Genomic DNA, 20,950 nt, shown 5'->3' with positions numbered 1-20,950 from the left:
AGCAAAATGACATTTCTAAAGGAAAAAAAGTAATTTAAAAGGACTCGTGGCTATAATGAATAGTTGCTCCCGGCAATACACATAAAAGTTCATTGATAAAAATGACATGGGATTCCCCACAGGGGAACCACGAACCGAAATAAAAAAAAAATGCGTGGGGGTCTCCCCAAATTCCATACCAGGCCCTTCAGGTCTGGTATGGATATTAAGGGGAACCCCGCACCAAAATTTAAAAAAAATGGCGTGGGGGTCCCCCTCAAAATCCATACCAGACCCTTATCCGAGCACGCAACCTGGCAGGCCGCAGGAAAAGAGGGGGGACAAGAGAGCGCCTCACCCCTCCTGAACCGTACCAGGCCATATGCCCTCAACATTGGGAGGGTGCTTTAGGGTAGTCCCCCAAATCACCTTGTCCCCATGTTGATGGGGAGAAGGGCCTCATCCCCACAACCCTTGCCCGGTGGTTGTGGGGGTCTGCGGGCAGGGGGCTTATCAGAATCTGGAAGCCCCCTTTAACAAGGGGACCCCCAGATCCCGCCTCCCCTGTGTGAAATGGTAGGGGTACATGTACCCCTACCATTTCACAAAAAATGTGTGAAAATGGTAAAAAAAGACAATACACACCTTGGGACAAGTCCTTTATTAAAAAAATAAAACTGTCCCACGAAGTCTTCTTCTTCTTCTCTCGCTCCAACGGACCAAAATCAAAAAGCCGCACGCCGCCTATGATCTGCCTCCATGGGAGGCACTCGCCGTAATGACCGGCCTCTCAGGTGACAGTTCTTTCGTAACTGAGGGCAGGGCCACACGATGACATGGCCAGGTGACCCCACCCCCCCTCTAATGCACAGGGACATCCCTATGGCTTTCACATAGCGTCAGAGGGTGGCGGGGCCACCCTGTCAGCCCCCCTCTGACACACGGGGAAATCCCTATGGCTTTCATGTAGCGTCAGAGGGGGCGGGGTCACTCGGTTACATGGCTCTGCCCTCAGTTATAAAAGAGCTGTCACCTGTGAGGCCAGTCATTACGGTGGGTGCTTCCCATGGAGGCAGATCTTAGGCCTGGTATGGATTTTTGGGGGGACCCCGCACCATTTTTTTTTTAATTTTGGCTCGGGGTTCTCCTGTGGGGGAATCCCATGCCGTTTTTATCAATTAACTTTGAGTGTATTGCCGGGACCGACTATCCATTATAGCTGCGAGTCCTTTTATATGAATTTTTTTCCTTTAGAAATGTCATTTTGCTCTTGGACTGTTCTAAACACGGGAAACATGCGCCACTTTACAGGCATACTATAGACACCCCCCAGGTACGAAATTTAAAGGAATATTACACTGTTATTGTTTCACTTTAAGCATTATTAAAATCACTGCTCCCGAAAAAATTTCAGTTTTTAAAACTTTTTTGCATTAATACATGTCCCCTGGGGCAGGACCCAGGTCCCCAAACACTTTTTATGACAATACCATGCATATAAGCCTTTAAAATTAGCACTTTTGATTTCTCCCATAGACTTTTAAAGGGTGTTCCGGCTTTCGAATTTGCCGCTAACATCCCAAATTGGGCTCATCCCTAATTTTGAGTATGGGCATGATTCGTGTCACATTTACTTCCATCTGCCCTTAGCTCATTGGTGCAGGCAGGAGGGTGTGCTTAGCTGGAAAACCCCTCCTTCAGATGAAAGAAAAAATGCCCATGAAGACTCCTGGGGTGTATGACATAATTTTGGCCTAGTCAAGAAATCAGAAAGCAACTGAAGTTATGTATAAAAACAAAGAGTCAAAACAAGACAATACCGTATAATATAACTTCTTATTTACGGTATTTAATGCTAGTAGTTAAAGGATTAAAAATAGGTAATGTTGATTGAGAGAGAGTCCTACTTTAACTGTTTCCAACACATAACCTGTTATGAAGACTTATCTCCAGAAAAAAGAAAAATTCTAAAGGCCACAATTAACCACTTCAGCCCTGGAAGGATTTACCCCCTTCCCGGCCAGAGCGTTTTTTGCGATTCGGCACTGCGTCACTTTGACAATTGCGCGGTCGTGCGACGTGGCTCCGAAACAAAATTGACGTCCATTTTTCCCACAAATAGAGCTTTCTTTTGGTGGTATTTGATCATCTCTGCGATTTTTATTTTTTGCGCCATAAACAAAATAAGAGCGACAATTTTGAAAAAAACGCATTATTTTTTACATTTTGCTATAATAATTATCCCCAAAAAATATATAGAAAAACATTTTTTTTCCTCAGTTTAGGCCGATACATATTCTTCTACATATTTTTGGTAAAAAAAAAATTGCAATAAGCGTTCATTGATTTGTTTGCGCAAAAGTTATAGCATTTACAAAATAGGGGATAGTTTTATGGCATTTTTATTAATATTTTTTTTTTTTACTAGTAATGGCGGTGAGCAGCGATTTTTATTGTGACTGCGACGTTATGGCGGACATGTCGGACATTTTTTACACATTTTTGGGACCATTGTCATTTATACAGCAATCAGTGCTATAAAAATGCATTGATTCCTGTATAAATGACACTGGCAGTGAAGGGGTTAACCACTAGGGGGCAGGGAGGGGTTAAGTATGTCCTAGGGGAGTGATTTCTAACTGTCAGGGGGATGGGCTGGTGTGTGACGTCACTGATCTCTGCTCCAATGACAGGGAGCAGAGATCGAGTGACACTTGTCACTAGGCAGAACGGGGAGATGCTGTTTACAATGGCATCTCCCCGTTCGTCCTCTCCGTGAGGCGATCGTGGGTATGCCTGCTGCGATCGAGTCTGCGGGACCCGCGACCCAACTCACGGAGAAAGCGGCAGGCGCGCGCTCGCACACGGCGGCAAATTTAAAGTAACGTACGGGTACATTACTTTGCGCAGCCGTGCCATTCTGCCGACGTAAAAGTACAGGAGCCGGTCGGGAACCGGTTAAGACTGGTCACAGAAGGACTTCTTTCTTCGGCTCTGTAGTACAGGAGGGTCCAATTTAATGGCTCATGTCACTTCCTGGTGGTGTTACAGCTGCCCATCAGCATAAGCATCTATCACAGGGTCCTGAAGGCTTGAGGAGTGATGTCACTCAAAGGGTGGACACAAGACTGTATTAGAGGAGGTGCTTTGGAGATCAGGTAACAGTGGATTAACATTGGATAGGTTCATGAGCGGGGAGTAGGTTGTGAGTTAGGTATCAAATTAGGTATAGAGTTGGGCTTTCATTTGCTCCACCCTAAGGATACATTAATAATTATTCAGGACTGTTAGTTCTGTGACAGCTATCCTTTCCCAATTATCACGGTTCCAGATCATGTGATCACTGTAACAGCCAATCCTAGCGATCACATGTCTTTATTTACAAAAAGCCAGAGCAGGAAACCTCAACAGAGAGGGGTACTCTGACAGAGGCAGTCCACAGCTATTATAGTAGTATAGACTGTGATAAAAAAAATTAATGAAAAGTTCAAAAATATAAAAGATGTCAAGTTAAAATTCCATCCTGTTTTTTAAATTATTTTGGCCATTTGTTTGTTTATTAAAAAAATCTGAGCAGGGTGTTTATAGCCATCTCTTCTCAAAAACAATGTGAAAATAATTTAGGAGGGCAAATTAGTTTCTATTCAGTTGACGGATGCTGCTAACTTTGGGCTGGGCATTTAGGCATACTGTACATGGCCCCAGGTAATGTAAGGTTTAGAACGATATAACTTCTATGGTTCTTGGTAGGATCTAGTTTCTATGCTTCGCAAAATGATATACGTTTCCAAAGGATTAAGCCAATTGGTTAACTGACTCTTCCCTACTCCCTTTATAATAAAATATTGTTTGATATTTCAGTTTTGAAACTGATTCCCAAAGCTTCAGAAGAACACCTTTAGGCTGGGTTCAGACTTATGCAAATTGGATGCGGGTTTCCCCACATCCAATTCACATGACAGGAGACTGAGACCGGCTCTCAATGAAGCCGGTTCACACAGCTTCAGGGCAGCCACAGTCCACACTGGAAAAGGGTCCTGTGTGTCTTTGGCTCTGTTTCAGGTCTGAGTTCAGGCAAAAATGCAAACCTGATTCGTCACACCTGAAATGGAAAACAGGGACACACCAGACCCCTGCTGAGAGCCGCAGCCTCAGGTAGTGTGAACCCAGCCTAAAGAACAAATACTGATAGACCTTTTCAGATTCAAATACTAGACACATTAAAGCTCAATTTGAATTGATTTAACTATTATTCTTTAAATCCCTATATATACACACAGTATAATATATACAGTATATATACTACTGTGTAAAAGTTTTAGGCAGGTGTTAAAAAATTCTGTAAATGAAGAAAGCTTTCAGAAATATTGTTTATTTTATAAATTAATAAAATGGAAAGTAAATGAACAGACAAGAAATCCAAATCAAATCAATATTTGGTTTGACCACCTTTTGCCTTCAAAACAGAATCAATTCTTCTAGGTACACTTGCACACAGGAACTCAACAGGTAGGGTGTTCCTAACAACTTGGAGAACTAACCACATATTTTCTGTTGATGTAGACTGCCTCAAATCCTTCTGTCTTACTTGTAATCCCAGACAGACTTGATGACATTGAGATTAGGGCTCTGCGGGGGCCAAACCATTACTTCCAGGACTCCTTGTTCTTCTTTATGCTGAAGATTGTTCTTGATGACATTGGTTGTATGTTTGCAGTCGTTGTCCTGCTGCAAAATAAATTTGGGGCACATCACACACCTCCCTGATGGTGTGGCATGATGGATAAGCATCTGCCTGCACTTTTCAGCATTGAGGACACCATTGACGCTGACCGAATCTCCACTTGCAGAAATGCAGCCCCAAACTTGCAAGGAACCTCCACCATGCTTCACTGTTGCCTGCAGACACTCATTATTGTAACCCTCTCTAGTCCTTCGATGAACAAACTGCCTCCTACTACAGCCAAATATTTCACATTTTGACTCATCCGTCCAGAGCACCTGCAACCACTTTTCTGCACCCCAGCTCCCATGTTTTCTTGCATAGTTGAGTCACTTAGCTTGTCAGAGGTAATTCTTCCATGACCACTTCTGGCCAGACTTCTCCAGCGAGTAGTGGGAGTCCCACTGGTTTCTGCCAGTTCTGTGCTGAAGGCACTGCGCATCTTCTGATGTAGAAGGGAAGTAAGCATGATGTGTCCTTCATCTGCTGCATTAAGTGTCCTTAGCCAGCCATTGCGTCTATGGTCCTTATCTTTGCCCATTTATTTGTGCTTCTTCAAAAGAGCTTGAACAGCACATCTTGAAACCCTAGTAATATGCTTTGAAATCTTTACCTGGGAGAGACTTTGCTGATGCAGAATAACTTCTTTGTGTCTTGTTGCTGGGCTCAGTATTGCCATGGTATATGATCTGTGACATGAAACTGTCTTCCACAATCTCACCTTAGTATCAGGGTTTGGCTGTTCCTCGCCCAGTTTTTTTTTTTGTTTCAATATGTTTATTGTAGTTTTCTGAGAAAATATAACAAACTCTCAGTTTTCCACGCGGAGGCTGAACTAAACATTCACTTAAGAAATCATGCACGTGTAAGCATCATAAATTGTCAGAGCAACAAGGTTCTAACCAAAACTAAGGAGGACCAGGAAAGGAAATTGGAGAAAATATCTTGATTATCACCAGGCTGTCCTCTAAGGGGCAACAGTCCCCAAAAATACATGTCATCTAGGAAGAGAAAGGGAAAACTAGGATTGGGAAAGGGAAAGGAAGAATGGAGAAAAGAAGAAGGGAGAGAAGAAGGACCAAGGGGTAAGGGGGTACCACAGACTCAGGATTGGAGCAGGCAACAAACATAAACAACCATAGCAAGTCAGAGGCAGAGATGGGAAGAAATAGCTTATCCTAGGCTTCCAAACCTTAAGGAACTTGGAATGTGAGTCCTTCAGGTTATTGGACATCTGCTCATTAACCATCAGGGCGGCCATCTGGTTTTTCACTACCTGGAAGGCAACAGACAAAGACTTACAGGCATTAGCAATGGTCCGCTTAGCAGAAACAAAAAGGTATATAGCTAATTTCTGCTGAGATACAAAAAGGCCTGGTATGGGTATACAGAGTGTACTAGTGTAACAATTGATGCTGGTTTGAAGCAAAAGAGTAGTCACACCATATATTGATTTGATTTTCGATTTTTCTTTGGTTCGTTCATTTAGCATTTTGTAAATTGCTAAAAATAAACAATTAAAATATATATTTTTGAAAGCATTCTTGCTTTACAGCATTTCTTCACAGCTGCCTAAAACATTTGCATTATAATTTACATTACCTCACAAAAGTAAGTACACCCCTCACATTTTTGTAAATATTTTATTATATCTTTCCATTTGACAACTCTGAAGAAATGACACTTTGCTACAATGTAAAGTAGTGAGTGTACAGCTTGTATAACAGTGTAAATTTGCTGCCCCCTCAAAATAACTCAACACACAGCCATTAATGTCTAAACCACTGGCAACAAAAGTGAGTACACCCCTAAGTGAAAATGTCCAAATTGGGCCCAATTAGCCATTTTCCCTCCCCAATGTCATGTGACTCGTTAGTGTTACAAGGTCTCAGGTGTGAATGGAGAGAAGGTGTGTGTAATTTGGTGTTATCACTCTCACTCACTCATACTGGTCACTGGAAGTTCAACATGGCACCTCATGGCAAAGAACTCCCCGAGGATCTGAAAAAAAAGAATTGTTGCTATATTTAAAGATTGCCTAGGCTATAAGAAGATAGCCAAGACCCTGAAACTGAGCTGCAGCAAGGTGGCCAAGACCATACAGCGGTTTAAGAGGACAGGTTTCACTCAGAACAGGCCTCGCCATGGTCAACCAAAGAGGCTGAGTGCACGTGCTCAGGGCTGGATTTTCCACAAGGCCACCAAGGCCAGGCCTCGGGGCAGCAGTGGTGCAGGGGCGGCGCCACTCCTGCGGTGACTTCTCGGCTTTCGCGGCCGCCCCCTTATTTTACCATTTTTTTTGCCGCCGCTAGAGGTCCGTGGCCGGCAGAGACAATGTCTCCACCGGCCGCCATTTTGCAGAAGACCAGAATGCCTTGTAGCTGCCAATAGAAATTGAGCTGAGGTGCCGCCCACCCCTGCCCCGCTGCTGGTCTGACAGTCTGTGACATGTTGTGGGAGAGGCCGCGGGGCAGGGCGGAGGGTGGGCAACCTCCCAGCTGGCTCAATTTTTATTGGCAGCCACCCGGCCGGCTCCGCCTTTGTTCCACTCTGCCTGAGTGAGTCTCCGCTGCTGGGGGATGGGGCTTCTCCACTGGGGACACACCTGATGTAAGGGGGGCTTGTCCTGTAAGGGGGGCTTCTCCACTGGGGACACCTGATGTAAGGGGGGCTTCTCCACTGGGGACAGCTGATGTAAGGGTGGCTTCTCCACTGGGGACACCGGATGTAAGGGGGGGCTTCTCCACTGGGGACACCGGATGTAAGGGGGGCTTCTTCACTGGGAGCACCTGATGTAAGGGGGGCTTCTCCACTGGGGACACCTGATGGGGGCTTCTCCACTGGGGACACCTGATGAAAGGGGGGCTTCTCCACTGGTGACACCTGATGTAAGGGGGGCTTTTCCACTGGGGGACACCAGATGTAAGGGGGGCTTCTGGGGGCACCTGATGTAAGGACGGACTCTGTTAGGGGCACCTGATGTAAGGACAGACTCTGCTGGGGGCACCTGATGGCATCTGGTGGCAGGCAATGTGGCAGGTGACACGCTCAGGGGTCCCACTGATTCTGAATTATGGCGAGTTGAATGATTTCATTCTATATTACAATGTAATAATAGAAATAATGCGCTTCAATCATCCTGACACCACAACAACCATGGAGCTGGGATGATTGAAGCGCTAACCCCAGGTGTTTGGAGTATCTTTATCTGCTGATTTGTTAAACTCTGGAATACACATTTCTATTGTGGTGTAGGATCTGGGCCTGCTGTCCCTCCATCCCTCTTTCCTTTCTTCTCTCTCCTTCCCTCCTTTCTCTCTCCCTCCCTCCCTCTTTTCCCCTTTCTTTCTCCACCTCTCATTCATCTCAGACTCTAACCACACCCCCATTAGAACCACGCCCATATAGGCCACGCCCACTATTTTATGTAAACCACACCCTGAATGGTGGTGTGTGGGGGGGCAGCATTGAAGGACCCGGCCTTGGGGTGGCAAAGGGAGTAAATCAGGGCCTGCACATGCTCAGCGTCATATCCAGAAGTTGTCTTTGGGAAACAGACATATGAGTGCTGCCAGCATTGCTGCAGAGGTTGAAGGGGTGGAGGGTCAGCCTGTCAGACCATATGCCGCACACTGCATCAAATTGGTCTGGATGACTGTTGTCACAGAAGGAAGCCTCTTCTAAAGATGATGCAAGAGAAAGCCTGCAAACAGTTTGCTGAAGACAAGCAGACTAAGGACATGGATTACTGGAACCATGTCCTGTGATCTGATGAGACCAAGATAAACTTATTTGGTTCAGATGATGTCAAGCGCATGTGGCGGCAACCAGATAAGGAGTACAAAGACAAGTGTGTCTTGCCTACAGTCAAGCAGGGTGGAGGGAGTATCATGGTCTGGGGCTTCATGAGTGCTACCAGCACTGGGCAGCTACAGTTCATTGAGGGAACCATGAATGCCAACATGTACTATGACATACTGAAGCAGAGCATTATCCCCTCCCTTCAGAGACTGGACCACATGGCAGTATTCCAACATGATAATGAGCCCAAACACACCTCCAAGACAACCACTGCGTTGCTAAAGAAGCTGAGGGTAAAAGTGATGAACTGGCCAAGCATGTCTCCAGACCTAAACGCTATTGAGCATCTGTCGGGCATCCTCAAATGGAAGGTGGAGGAGCGCAAAGTCTCTAACATTCACCAGCTCCATGATGCCACCATGGAGGAGTGGAAAAGGACTCCATTGGCAACCTGTGAAGCTCTGGTGAACTCCATGCCCAAGAGGGTTAAGGCAGTGCTGGAAAATAATGGTGGCCACACAAAGTATTGACACTTTGGGCCCAATTTGTAAATTTTCACTTAGGGGTGTACTCACTTTTGTTGCCAATGGTTTAGACATTAATGGCTGTGTGTTGAGTTATTTTGAGGGGACAGCAAATTTACACTGTTATACAAGCTGTACATTCACTACTTTACATAGCAAAGTGTCATTTATTCAGTGTTGTCACATGAAAAGATATAATAAAATATTTACAAAAATGTGAGGGGTGTACTCACTTTTGTGAGATACTGTAAATGTCTGTATGATGTGATGTATGGAGTTGTTTACCTCATTGCTAAAACTTCCAAGTGAGGTCAGTCCACTCTAGAAATGCAGTTTTTAGGGCTAGTCAGCCTACTTTTATTAAAAGGAAATAAAGCATTCATAAAAAATCAGTAGCCCTCGCAGGGGTTTTCACCATCATTGAAAATGTTGAAACAAATTACTTCAGCCTCCTAACTGACTCTTGCCACATGACTGCTTCAGGGCCCAAGCCTAGACCTTAGATCTGATGGGGATCGGCCGAACATACCCATGTTCGGTTTGCAACAGAACTTCCGAACACGGCGAAAGTTCGGACCCGAATAATGAACCCCATTAAAATCAATGGGACCCAAACATCAAAAATCAAAAGTGCCCATTTTGAAGGCTTATATGCAAGTAATTGGGCATAAAATGGTTATAGGGGTCCGGGTCCTGCCCTGGGGACATGTATCAATAAAAAAAAAGTTTTTGAAAAACGTCATTTTTAAATGAGCAGTGATTTTTTTGATTTTTAAAGTGAAAGCCTAAAAATGAAAAATTCCATCCAATATAGTGCCTGGAGGTTCCCCTTAGTCTACCTGTAAAATGGCAGATCTGTACCATGTCTAGAATCTACTGCAGCAATAATTGCATTTATAAAGCCAAAAAAAAAAGACATTTTCCCTGCAAGCTGCTTTTATTTTGCTCAGCAACAGCTGGGGAGACAGTGTGTATGATGAGGCCACAATGTAGTGCACTGGGAACAAGATTAGAGATTTTTTGGATACATTCTGGTGTCACTTTAACTTTGTATAGAAGTAACGGGTGCACAAAAATTAGTCTTTGGGTGTCGGTGGCGCCTTCCCACCATAACCCTATAGAGGTAATCTTGATGAAAGCAAAAATTGGCCTTGCTGTAGAAAATTGCAATGATATGCACCTGTCAAACAGGTGCAGAAAAATTGGTCTTTGGGTGTCGGGGGTGCTTTCCCACCATAACCCTATAGAGGTACTCTTGATGAAAGCAAGAATTGGCCTTACTGAAAAAAATTGCAATGATATGCACATGTCAAACAGGTGCTGAAAAATTGGTCTTTGGGTGTTAATTGTGCCCATGAAACCTATACCAAAAACATTTTTCCAGATTACATGATTGAACTCCCTCAAAGCTAGGCAGCCTCGAAGTCCTGCAGAGATTCCACATCCCAAAAAGACTTAATCAGTGACATCGGCATCAGGGGATTCATAGATGGTAATCCAGGACTGATTCATTTTTATAAAAGTCAAACGGTCCATGGAGTCTGTGGACAGACGCGTTCTATGATCAGCATGCTGGATGCAAGGCAGCCCAACAACTCAATAGCACACTGGGCAAGTTCTGGCCAGTGGTCTATTCTCATGACCCAGTAAGTCAGTGGATCGTCAGCTGGAAAGCTCTCCATCTCTGTTTTGGCCCTGAGGGAATCGTCCACCATATGATGCAGATGCTGCTGATGGGATGTGGAAGCTGACAGCCCTGGATGGCGAGGACTAAAAAAATTCCAAAATGCCTCGCTTAGGCGGACGCCTTCTCCAACGCTCCTCTCTTGACCAACAGAAGACTCAAAAGGACGTGTTCCATGACACTGTAACCTACTGGAGTCAGGAAAAACGTTAAAAAAAACCTCTTTAACGTGTCCTCAAGAGATTTTATCTTCTGCACACTCTGTGGGGACGGGATGAGTTCTGAGACCTCCCCCTTATAACGGTGGTCAAGGAGGGTTGCCAACCAGTAATCATCCTTCTTCTTTATGCCACATATTCTTGGGTCCTTTCGCAGGCTTTGAAGCATGAGGTTGCCCATGCGCCTCAAATTTGCCAAGGCTTGAGAAGCAGACTCCTCGGGGTCACTCAGGATGACAGCATCTGGAACTTCCTCCTCCCAGCCACGTACTACTCCCAAGGGTCCTGGGGTTGGAAAACCATCGCTTACAGATTGACGCATTGCTTTCTCTTCTTCAAAGCTTATGAAAGTGCCAGAATCCTCCTCTTCATCCTCCTCCCCTCTCTCCTCCTGTGTGTTCTGTGACATAGGAATGATGGTGACTGGATAAAGTGGGCCTTGAGAGGAAAGGAAGTCCTCCTCTTCCTCCTGCTGCTCTGCCTCTAGTGTCCTGTCCATAATGCCACGCAGAGTCTGCTCGAGCAGGAACACAACAGGGATTATGTCACTGATGCATGCACTGCCACGCCTCACCATCCTTGTGGCCTCCTCAAATAGTGACAATACAGTGCATGCATCCTTAATGATCAGCCATTGGTGTGGGGAAAAAAGGCGAGACGGCCTAAGCCTGTCGTCGCGCCGTATTCGCACAGGTACTAGTTAAAAAATGTGAAAAATATATACTGCGCTGTGAAAAATACCCACTAGCAGCCAGCACAGCTGTAGACAAAAAAGCAAAAGTGTAAATAAATATAGATGCAGCGCTAATTGGGTAAACAAATATAGTTATATGATGTAACAAATAAATGGGTGATATGACACCAAACATAGAAAAGTCAGTCTCTGAAAGCGTGAACCTAATGTGTAACTAAATAGTCCAAAATAAATGCATGTGCCTGAAAAAAAGTTCAAACATAGTTGTGTTCCAACTGTTTAAGTGGGTGAATCCAACCACAAGTGAGATCTTGAAGAAAGGTATAACACCACCACCACCGTGATAAGAGGAGGCTTACCAGATTAAAATGACCTGGAAAGGCATACACCGCCCAGGTCATATAAGGCTTGTAGGTTTAATAAACCAAATGGATATGGCTGGTCCTGGACACAAGGTTGGAGATCCTCGTCAATGGTTGAAGCATCAATGGGATATAGAAAGCTGCACTCAGGACTTCGTGTGGAGGGCAAAGGCTCGGAACCACGTACCATGCATCAAACAATAAAATAACTTGCATAGTGTGATACCTTATAAAACAGTATTTATTAATTGATTAAAAAGTGAATACTCACATAGAGAAGATCGTATATGGGCATATCAAAAACAAATGCAGGTCTGCAGCGATGTGTGTAGGGGAGGACCCCCCTACACACATCGCTGCAGACCTGCATTTGTTTTTGATATGCCTATATAAGATCTTCTCTATGTGAGTATTCACTTTTTAATCAATTAATAAATACTGTTTTATACAACAAGAATCTCTGCTCCAGTGTGGTTCCTGCCCCTTAAACACACCAGCTAAGGCACTGCATTGCACCTTTTAGCATGACTCTGGGAATAGCCCTTTGAACGCTTAGGGGGTACCTGATGTTCATAGGACAATTCTGCAGAGGAGGGCATGGAGGTGGCGGAGGAGGAGAAGGAGGAGGGGGTGGAGCTCACAGGTCTGGCATCATCACCACCAGCTGTATGGAGACATGGGGGCACAACAAGCTGCAGCACTGAGCTCTGTCCTGCATCCTCTTGAGTTGCAAGCAGCGTTACCCAGTATGCTGTGAACTAAATATATCATCCCTGTCCATGCTTGCTGGACCGCGTGTCATCAGTAAGGTGGATTTTACGGCTGACTGCCTTGCCCAATGATGCCAGAACATTCCCTTCCAGGTGATGTTAGAGAGATGGAACGGCCTTACGTGAAAAGTAGTAACAACTGGGAACCTGCCATTGTGGTAAAGCACATTGTTCGAATTCACCGAAGGGGGCAGAATCCACCAGGCTGAAAGGCAGAAGTCGGAGAGCCATCAGCTTTGACAAGTTTGCATTTAGACGCTGGGCATATGGGTGGCAGGGACTGTATTTTTTTTCTGCTGCGAAAGATGAGGCAGATAAATTTGCCTGCTACAGTCTACAGCTGGTGTTGTGCAGCTGGCAGATGTTCTGCTAGGACCTGGGACACCCTGTGGTATACTATCATCCCTTTCAGTGGAGGCTGCTGAGACGTAATGCCTCGGTTTAGCAGGGGCAAACTGAAGTGGGTAAGGAGGTGGAGGAGGAGAGAGAGGGACAGATTTGTGCCCCTTTGTGTGGCTTTTAGGTGCTCTTGCCAACGGGCTGAGTACTTGGGGTTGTGCCACCTCACCTTCAGTTTCCTCCTCTGCTCTATCTGGCACCCAAGTCACATCAGTGACCTCATTATCATCTCCATATCCTCCAGCTTCATCATTACCACTGGGACAACTTGGCAATACACTGCGGCTTGGGGAACATGAATGCCAATTTGTCTACCAGTGTTCCTCCCTCTCTCTAGGCTCACGTTCCTGTCATCCTCAACCTCAGGACCAACATCTGAATCCAGTAATGGCTGGGCATCATCTAGGAGCAAGTGGCTGACGCTGTGGTCAAATAACTCAGCTGACTCCTCAATGGCTGATGTTGAGGCTATGGCAGGAACAGATATGGACAAGGAGGCAGGTTTATCCACTCTGGCAACTGCAGGGGACTGCACACTTGTCTCTGCTTGCGTGATAGAGGATGAGGAGGATGAGGAAGGTTTAGTAAGCCATTCCACCACCTCCTCTGCTTGCTGTGGCTGGATAGCCTGGGCAAACTCACTAAACAGAGGAAATAATGCCCTGCCTGAGGACTGACCACCACGTCCACCTTTGCCTGTGGACACATTTGTTGCTGGCCCCCTTACAGTCCCAAGGGAATGTCTGCCCCTCCTTGTTGTCCTCCCAGACAGTATTGGGAGGGAGGGGGCTGTGCTTATAAGCAAATGTAAAGATTAAGTTGAAATCTGTACGTAGATGCACTTTAATCAATGTAAAGAGGTGTTTGGTGAACTGTAATTTGAGTACTCACACTCCACAGACACACTCCACGGATACACTATAATATACTGCAATATAATGCGCCAAACGTACAGTGACGAACAGAACTATATGGTGTTAAACTGGCAGTAATGCGCACAAAAGTAAATGGCGTTAAACTGACAGCAATGCACAAAACTATATGGTGTTAAACTGGCAATAATGCACACAGAACTATATGGCGTTAAACTGGCAGTAACGCACACAGAAATATATGGCATTAAACTGGCACTAACGCACACAGAAGTAAATGGCGTTAAACTGGCAGTAACACATACAGAACTATATGGCATTAAACTATATGGCTATATGGCATTGAACTATATGGCAGTAACGCACACAAAACTATATGGCCTTAAACTGGCAGTAATGCACACAGAACTATATGGCGTTAAACTGGCAGTAAGGCACACAGAAGTAAATGGCATTAAACTGGCAGTAATGCACAAAACTATATGGTGTTACACTGGCAGTAACGCACACAAAACTATATGGTGTTACACTGGCAGTAACGCACACAAAACTATATGGCGTTAAACTGGCAGTAACGCACAGAGAAGTAAATGGCGTTAAACTGTCAGTAACACAATCAAATAGACGGTGTTCAACCGTCACTACACTGACGCTATCTGAACTGTCCCTACTCTAGCTATACACTAATGTAAAGATTACTGACACAGTCTCACTACACTACACCAAAACTATCTGAGCTGTCCCTGCTCTTCACTAATGTATGTATGAATGACACGGTCTCACTACACTTCAGTGAAACTATCTGAACTGTCCCTACTCTAGCTGCACCCTATGCAAAGCTGAATGATGGCCCTCCTCACTACACTCACACTATCCCTAGACTGACACTAAACTAATATTCTACACTGACAATTGAAGCAAAATAGCACAGTATAGCACACTAACTAACTAATAGCACTGAACAGAGCCCTGTTCTATCTCTCTCCATGCCAAAATCACACTGAAAATGACAGCCATTGAGTTGGACTTAAAACCCTGTGTATTGTAGAGGTGGCATAAATATTTGACTCCTTTAGAGGACCACCTTTGTGGATCAGGCAGGGAGTATAGTTCTTGAAGAGAAGGGTTAAACCACAACGGGTTATTGGAGGACGTTGACCACAAATCTTTGAAATTTTTTGCAACTATGGATTGAAACAGAGAAAGAGATGTACGTAAAATCAATGTGCCTGAACCAGCCGTCACACAGCCCCTATAGATAATATTGTGGAGGAATTCCAGAGAGGAGGCAACACAAGCATTGGTGGAAGTCGTGTATGTGGACCAATTGAGATGGCAGGTAGTACATTAAAAAGTTAGGGAAAGCCAGGCCTGCCAAATGGGCTGGGAGTCGTAATATCTCAAGTGCTACTCTGGGAGGAAGACCGTTCCATAAGAACGCTGTGCATATTGTGTCAATGCGTTTAAAAATTGATTTTGGAATTTTGCATGGGGAGTTGGCCATGACATAAAGCAATTTGGGGAGATAGATCATTTTAAAGACATTGGCTCTGCCCATGAGATCTAAAGGCAAATCCATCCACTGTTAGGTTTGTAATTGCAACTGTGACAATACGGGACACAAATTTGTATTAATATATGAAGATAGGGGGTGAACCACAATACCCAAATATCTAAATGAGGGGGCAACCTGTAATCTGGAATCAGGGTGAATCAGGGGTACAGCAGCTTGGTCTAAAGGAAAAAGAAAATCTCCAAAGGCATTAATTTCAGACAAAATATCTTTAAGGGAGTCCTGAATGTCAGCCAGGTATACTAAAGTATCATCTGTGCACAAAAAAATATGTTCCTCTAAAGTGCCAATGGGGAGACCTCTATTTAAAGGGGAGCTACGGATGCGTATGGCAAGGGGTTCCATAGCTAAGGCAAATAGGAGGGGTGACAAAAGACACCCCTGCCTGGTGCCCCTAGTTATAGGGAAGGCGTCAGTGACGTGAGTTAACCCTGATACGGGCCACTGGGGAGGCATAAAGGAGTCGTATCCATGCTATAATATGAGGACCAAAGCCCTGGAGCTGCAACACATGAAATTAACCACTTCAGCCCCGGAAGGATTTACCCCCTTCCTGACCAGAGCACTTTTTACAATTTGGCACTGCGTCGCTTTAACTGCTAATTGCGCAGTCATGCAATGCTGTACCCAAACAAAATTTGCGTCCTTTTCTTCCCACAAATAGAGCTTTCTTTTGATGGTATTTGATCACCTCTGCCATTTTTATTTTTTGCGCTATACACGGAAAAAGACCGAAAATTTTGAAAAAAAATGATATTTTCTACTTTTTGTTCTAAAAAAATCCAATAAATTCAATTTTAGTCATACATTTAGGCTAAAATGTATTTGGCCACATGTCTTTGGTAAAAAAAATGTCAATAAGTGTATATTTATTGGTTTGCACAAAAGTTAAAGCGCCTACAAACTAGGGTACATTTTCTGGAATTTACACAGCCTTTAATTTATGACTGCCTATGTCGTTTCTTGAGGTGCTAAAATGGCAGGGCAGTACAAAACCCCCACAAATGACCCCATTTTGGAAAGTAGACACGCCAAGGAAATTGCTGAGAGGCATGTTGAGCCCATTGAATATTCATTTTTTTTGTCCCAAGTGATTGAATAATGACAAAAAAAAAAAAAATTACAAAAAGTTGTCACTAAATGATATATTGCTCACACAGGCCATGGGCATATGTGGAATTGCACCCCAAAATACATTTAGCTGCTTTTCCTGAGTATGGGGATACCATATGTGTGGGACTTTTTGGGAGCCTAGCCGCGTACGGGGCCCCGAAAACCAATCACTGCCTTCAGGATTTCTAAGGGCGTAAATTTTTGATTTTACTCCTCACTACCTATCACAGTTTTGAAGGCCATAAAATGCCCAGATGGCATAAAACCCCCCCAAATGACCCCATTTTGGAAAGTAGACACCCCAAGCTATTTGCTGAGAGGCATGGTGGGTATTTTGCAGCTCTTATTTGTTTTTGAAAATGAAGAAAGACAAGAAAATAATTTTTTTTTTCTTTTTTCAATTTTCAAAACTTTGTGACAAAAAGTGAGGTCTGCAAAATACTCACTATACCTCTCAGCAAATAGCTTGGGGTGTCTACTTTCCAAAATGGGGTCATTTGGGGGGGTTGCCACCTGGGCATTCCATGGCCTCCGAAACTGTGATAGACAGTGAAGAGTGAAATCAAAAATTTACGCCCTTAGAAAGCCAGAAGGCGGTGCTTGGTTTTCGGGGTCCCGTGCGCGGCTAGGCTCCCAAAAAGTCCCACACATGTGGTATCCCCATACTCAGGAGAAGCAACAGAATGTATTTTGGGGTGTAATTTCACATATTCCCATGGCATGTTTGAGCAATATATCATTTAGTGACAACTTTGTGCAAAAAAAAAAAAAAAAATTTGTCTCTTTCCCGCAACTTGTGTTACAATATAAAATATTCCATGGACTCGACATGCCACTCAGCAAATAGCTTGGGGTTTCTACTTTCCAAAATGGGGTCATTTGGGGGGTTTTTAACTGTCCTGGCATTTTATGCACAACATTTAGAAGCTTATGTCACACATCACCCACTCTTCTAACCATTTGAAGACAAAGCCCTTTCTGACACTTTTTGATTACATGAAAAAATTATTTTTTTTTGCAAGAAAATTACTTTGAACCCCCAAACATTATATATTTTTTTAAAGCAAATGCCCTACAGATTAAAATGGTGGATGTTTCTTTTTTTTTTTTCACACAGTATTTGCGCAGCGATTTTTCAAACGCATTTTTTGGGGAAAAAAACACACTTTTTTAAATTTTAATGCACTAAAACACACTATATTGCCCAAATGTTTGATGAAATAAAAAAGATGTAGGCCGAGTACATGGATACCAAACATGACATGCTTTAAAATTGCGCACAAACGTGCAGTGGCAACAAAATGAATACATTTTTAAAAGCCTTTAAAAGCCTTTACAGGTTACCACTTTAGATTTACAGAGGAGGTCTACTGCTAAAATTACTGCCCTCGATCTGACCTTCGCGGTGATACCTCACATGCATGGTGCAATTGCTGTTTACATTTGATGCCAGACCAATGCTTGCGTTCGCCTTAGCGCGAGAGCAGGGGGGACAGGGGTGCTTTTTTTTTTTTTTCTTTATTATTTTTTTGCTTTTTTTATCTTATTTTTAAACTGTTCCTTTCATTTTTTTTTAAATCATTTTTATTGTTATCTCAGGGAATGTAAATATCCCCTATGATAGCAATAGGTAGTGACAGGTACTCTTTTTTGAAAAAATTGGGGTCTATTAGACCCTAGATCTCTTCTCTGCCCTCATAGCATCTGACCACACCAAGATCGGTGTGATAAAATGCCTCCCCAATTTCCCAATGGCGCGGTTTACATCCGGCGAAATCTAAGTCATAAAATGCTCTTAGCTTCCGGTTTCTTAGGCCATAGAGGTGTTTGGAGCCACTCTGGTCTCTGATCAGCTGGCTGAATCATCGGCTGCATTCTCAGGTTCCCTGTTGAGACAGGAGAGCCAGAGAAAAATACGGAAGACGGTGGGGGGCATTCCCTCCCACTGCTTGTAAAAGCAGTCTAGAGGCTAATTAGCTGCTAGGATTGCTTTTACATGAAAGCCGACCGCTGGCTGAAAAGAATGATACCAAGATGATACCTAAACCTGCAGGCATCATTCTGGTATAACCACTCAAAGTCGTGAATAGGCTTGTGCATTTCGTTTCGTACCGAATCGAAATTCGGACGAATTTTTCATTATTTCATAATTACAAAAGTAAAGAATTTAAACGAATCCGAAAAAAAACGAACGAATTCGAAAACATATTCGAATCGAATTCGAAAACATATTCGAATCGAATTCGAAAACATATTCGAAAACATATTCGAATCGAATTCGAAAACATATTCGAATCGAATTAGAAAACATAATCGAATTCGAAAAAATAGAAAACGTTTTTCTAAAAAAAACAATAAGATAGAATATAAAATAATAAAGCAATAGAATATATATATATATATATATATATATATATATATATATATATATATAATTTTTTTTTTTTTTATTATTCTCTTCTATTGTTTTTTTATGCTTTTCTTTTCTATTATTTTATATTTTATAATAGTCTTTTCAATTCAAATTCAAATCCATTCTATACGAAATTCAAATTTCGGTACATGGCTTCTGAAGTTTGAATTTCGTATAGAATGAATTTGAATTTGAATAGAAAAGATTAGAACAGAAAATAATAGAAAAGAATAGACTAGAAAAACAATAGAACAGAATAGAAGAAAATATAATATATATATTATATTTTCTTCTATTCTGTTCTATTGTTTTTCTAGTCTATTCTTTTCTATTATTTTCTATTCTATTCTAATCTTTTATATTCAAATTTGATTTCAGTCTATATGAAATTCGAATTTTGGAAGATGTTTTATATATATATATATATCTATATATATATATCTATATATATAGATATATATATATCTATATATAATTTTCTATTCTGTTTCATTGTTTTTCTATGCTATTATTTTCTTTTCTATTCTAAACTTTTCTATTCGAATTTAAATTCATTCTATACGAAATTCGAATTTCGGAAGATGGCTTCTGAAAGTGGAATTGCGTATAGAATGAATTCGAATTTGAATAGAAAAGATTAGAATAGAAAATAATAGACTAGACAAACAATAGAACAGAACAGAATAAAATATAATATATATAATTTATTCTATTCTGTTCTATTGTTTTTCTAGTCTTTTCTCTTCTACTCTATTCTAATCTTTCCTATTCAAATTCAAATTCATTTTATAAGAAATTCAAATTTCGGAAGATGGTTTTATATATATATATATATATATATATATATATATATATATATATATATATATATATATATATATATATATATATATATATATATATTATATATATATATATATATATATATATATATATATATATATATATATATATATGTATATATATGTATATATGTATATATATATATATGTATATTATATATATATATATATATATATATATATATATATATATATATATAATTTTATATATAAGATTAGAATAGAACAGAAAATAATAGAAAAGAATAGACTAGAAAAACAATAGAACAGAATAGAAGAAAATATAATATATATATTATATTTTCTTCTGTTCTGTTTTCTATCTTTTCTATTCAAATTCGAATTCATTCTATACGAAATTCAAACTTCAGAAGCCATGTACCGAAATTTGAATTTCGTATAGAATGAATTTGAATTGAAAAGACTATTATAGAATATAAAATAATAGAAAAGAAAAGCATAAAAAAACAATAGAAGAGAATAAAACAAAAAAAATTACCGTATTTATCGGCGTATAACACGCACCGGCGTATAACACGCACCCCAAGTTTAGGAGGGAATTTTAAGGAAAAAAAAACTTTTAGGAGGGAAGTTTAAGCTAAAAAACTTAAATTTAAATGCCCATCATTGCAGCCTTCTCAGTGCAGCCTTGCCCCAGTGCAGCCATGTCAGTGCAGCCTTGTCAGTGCAGCCTTGTCAGTGCAGCCTTCCCCAGTGTCCATTGCAGCCTTATCCCAGTGCAGCCTTGCCCCAGTGCAGCCTTGCGGCTCGCAAAATCCTGTGATCCCCTGCGATCTGAGCTTCAAAATCGCCGACCGCGATTTGAAAATGGTGCCGCCGGAGCCAAAATACACAGAGCCGGTCCTCGGCTCTTCTCGGCGGCTCTCGTTCACTTTCGGCTCCACTCGTAGTCCCGTCCGGGATGGGCGTGACTGTGAGTGGAGCTATCCGAACCTAACCGAGTACACTCGGCTAAGTTCGGG

At 42.2% G+C, this 20,950-nt stretch overlaps 1 protein-coding gene across 3 annotated transcripts in view; it reads left to right on the top strand.

Moving 5' to 3' along the window:
• Window positions 1–20,950, top strand: part of LOC141139235 (cysteine-rich venom protein-like) — a 300,818-nt gene that overhangs the window by 181,428 nt on the left and 98,440 nt on the right. The window lies entirely within an intron of this gene.

Source organism: Aquarana catesbeiana, linkage group LG04, assembly GCF_042186555.1.
Source record: "Aquarana catesbeiana isolate 2022-GZ linkage group LG04, ASM4218655v1, whole genome shotgun sequence".
Lineage (NCBI taxonomy): Eukaryota > Metazoa > Chordata > Amphibia > Anura > Ranidae > Aquarana > Aquarana catesbeiana.
Note: the sequence above shows the minus strand (reverse complement) of the source record. Positions and strands in the feature narration are given on the sequence as shown.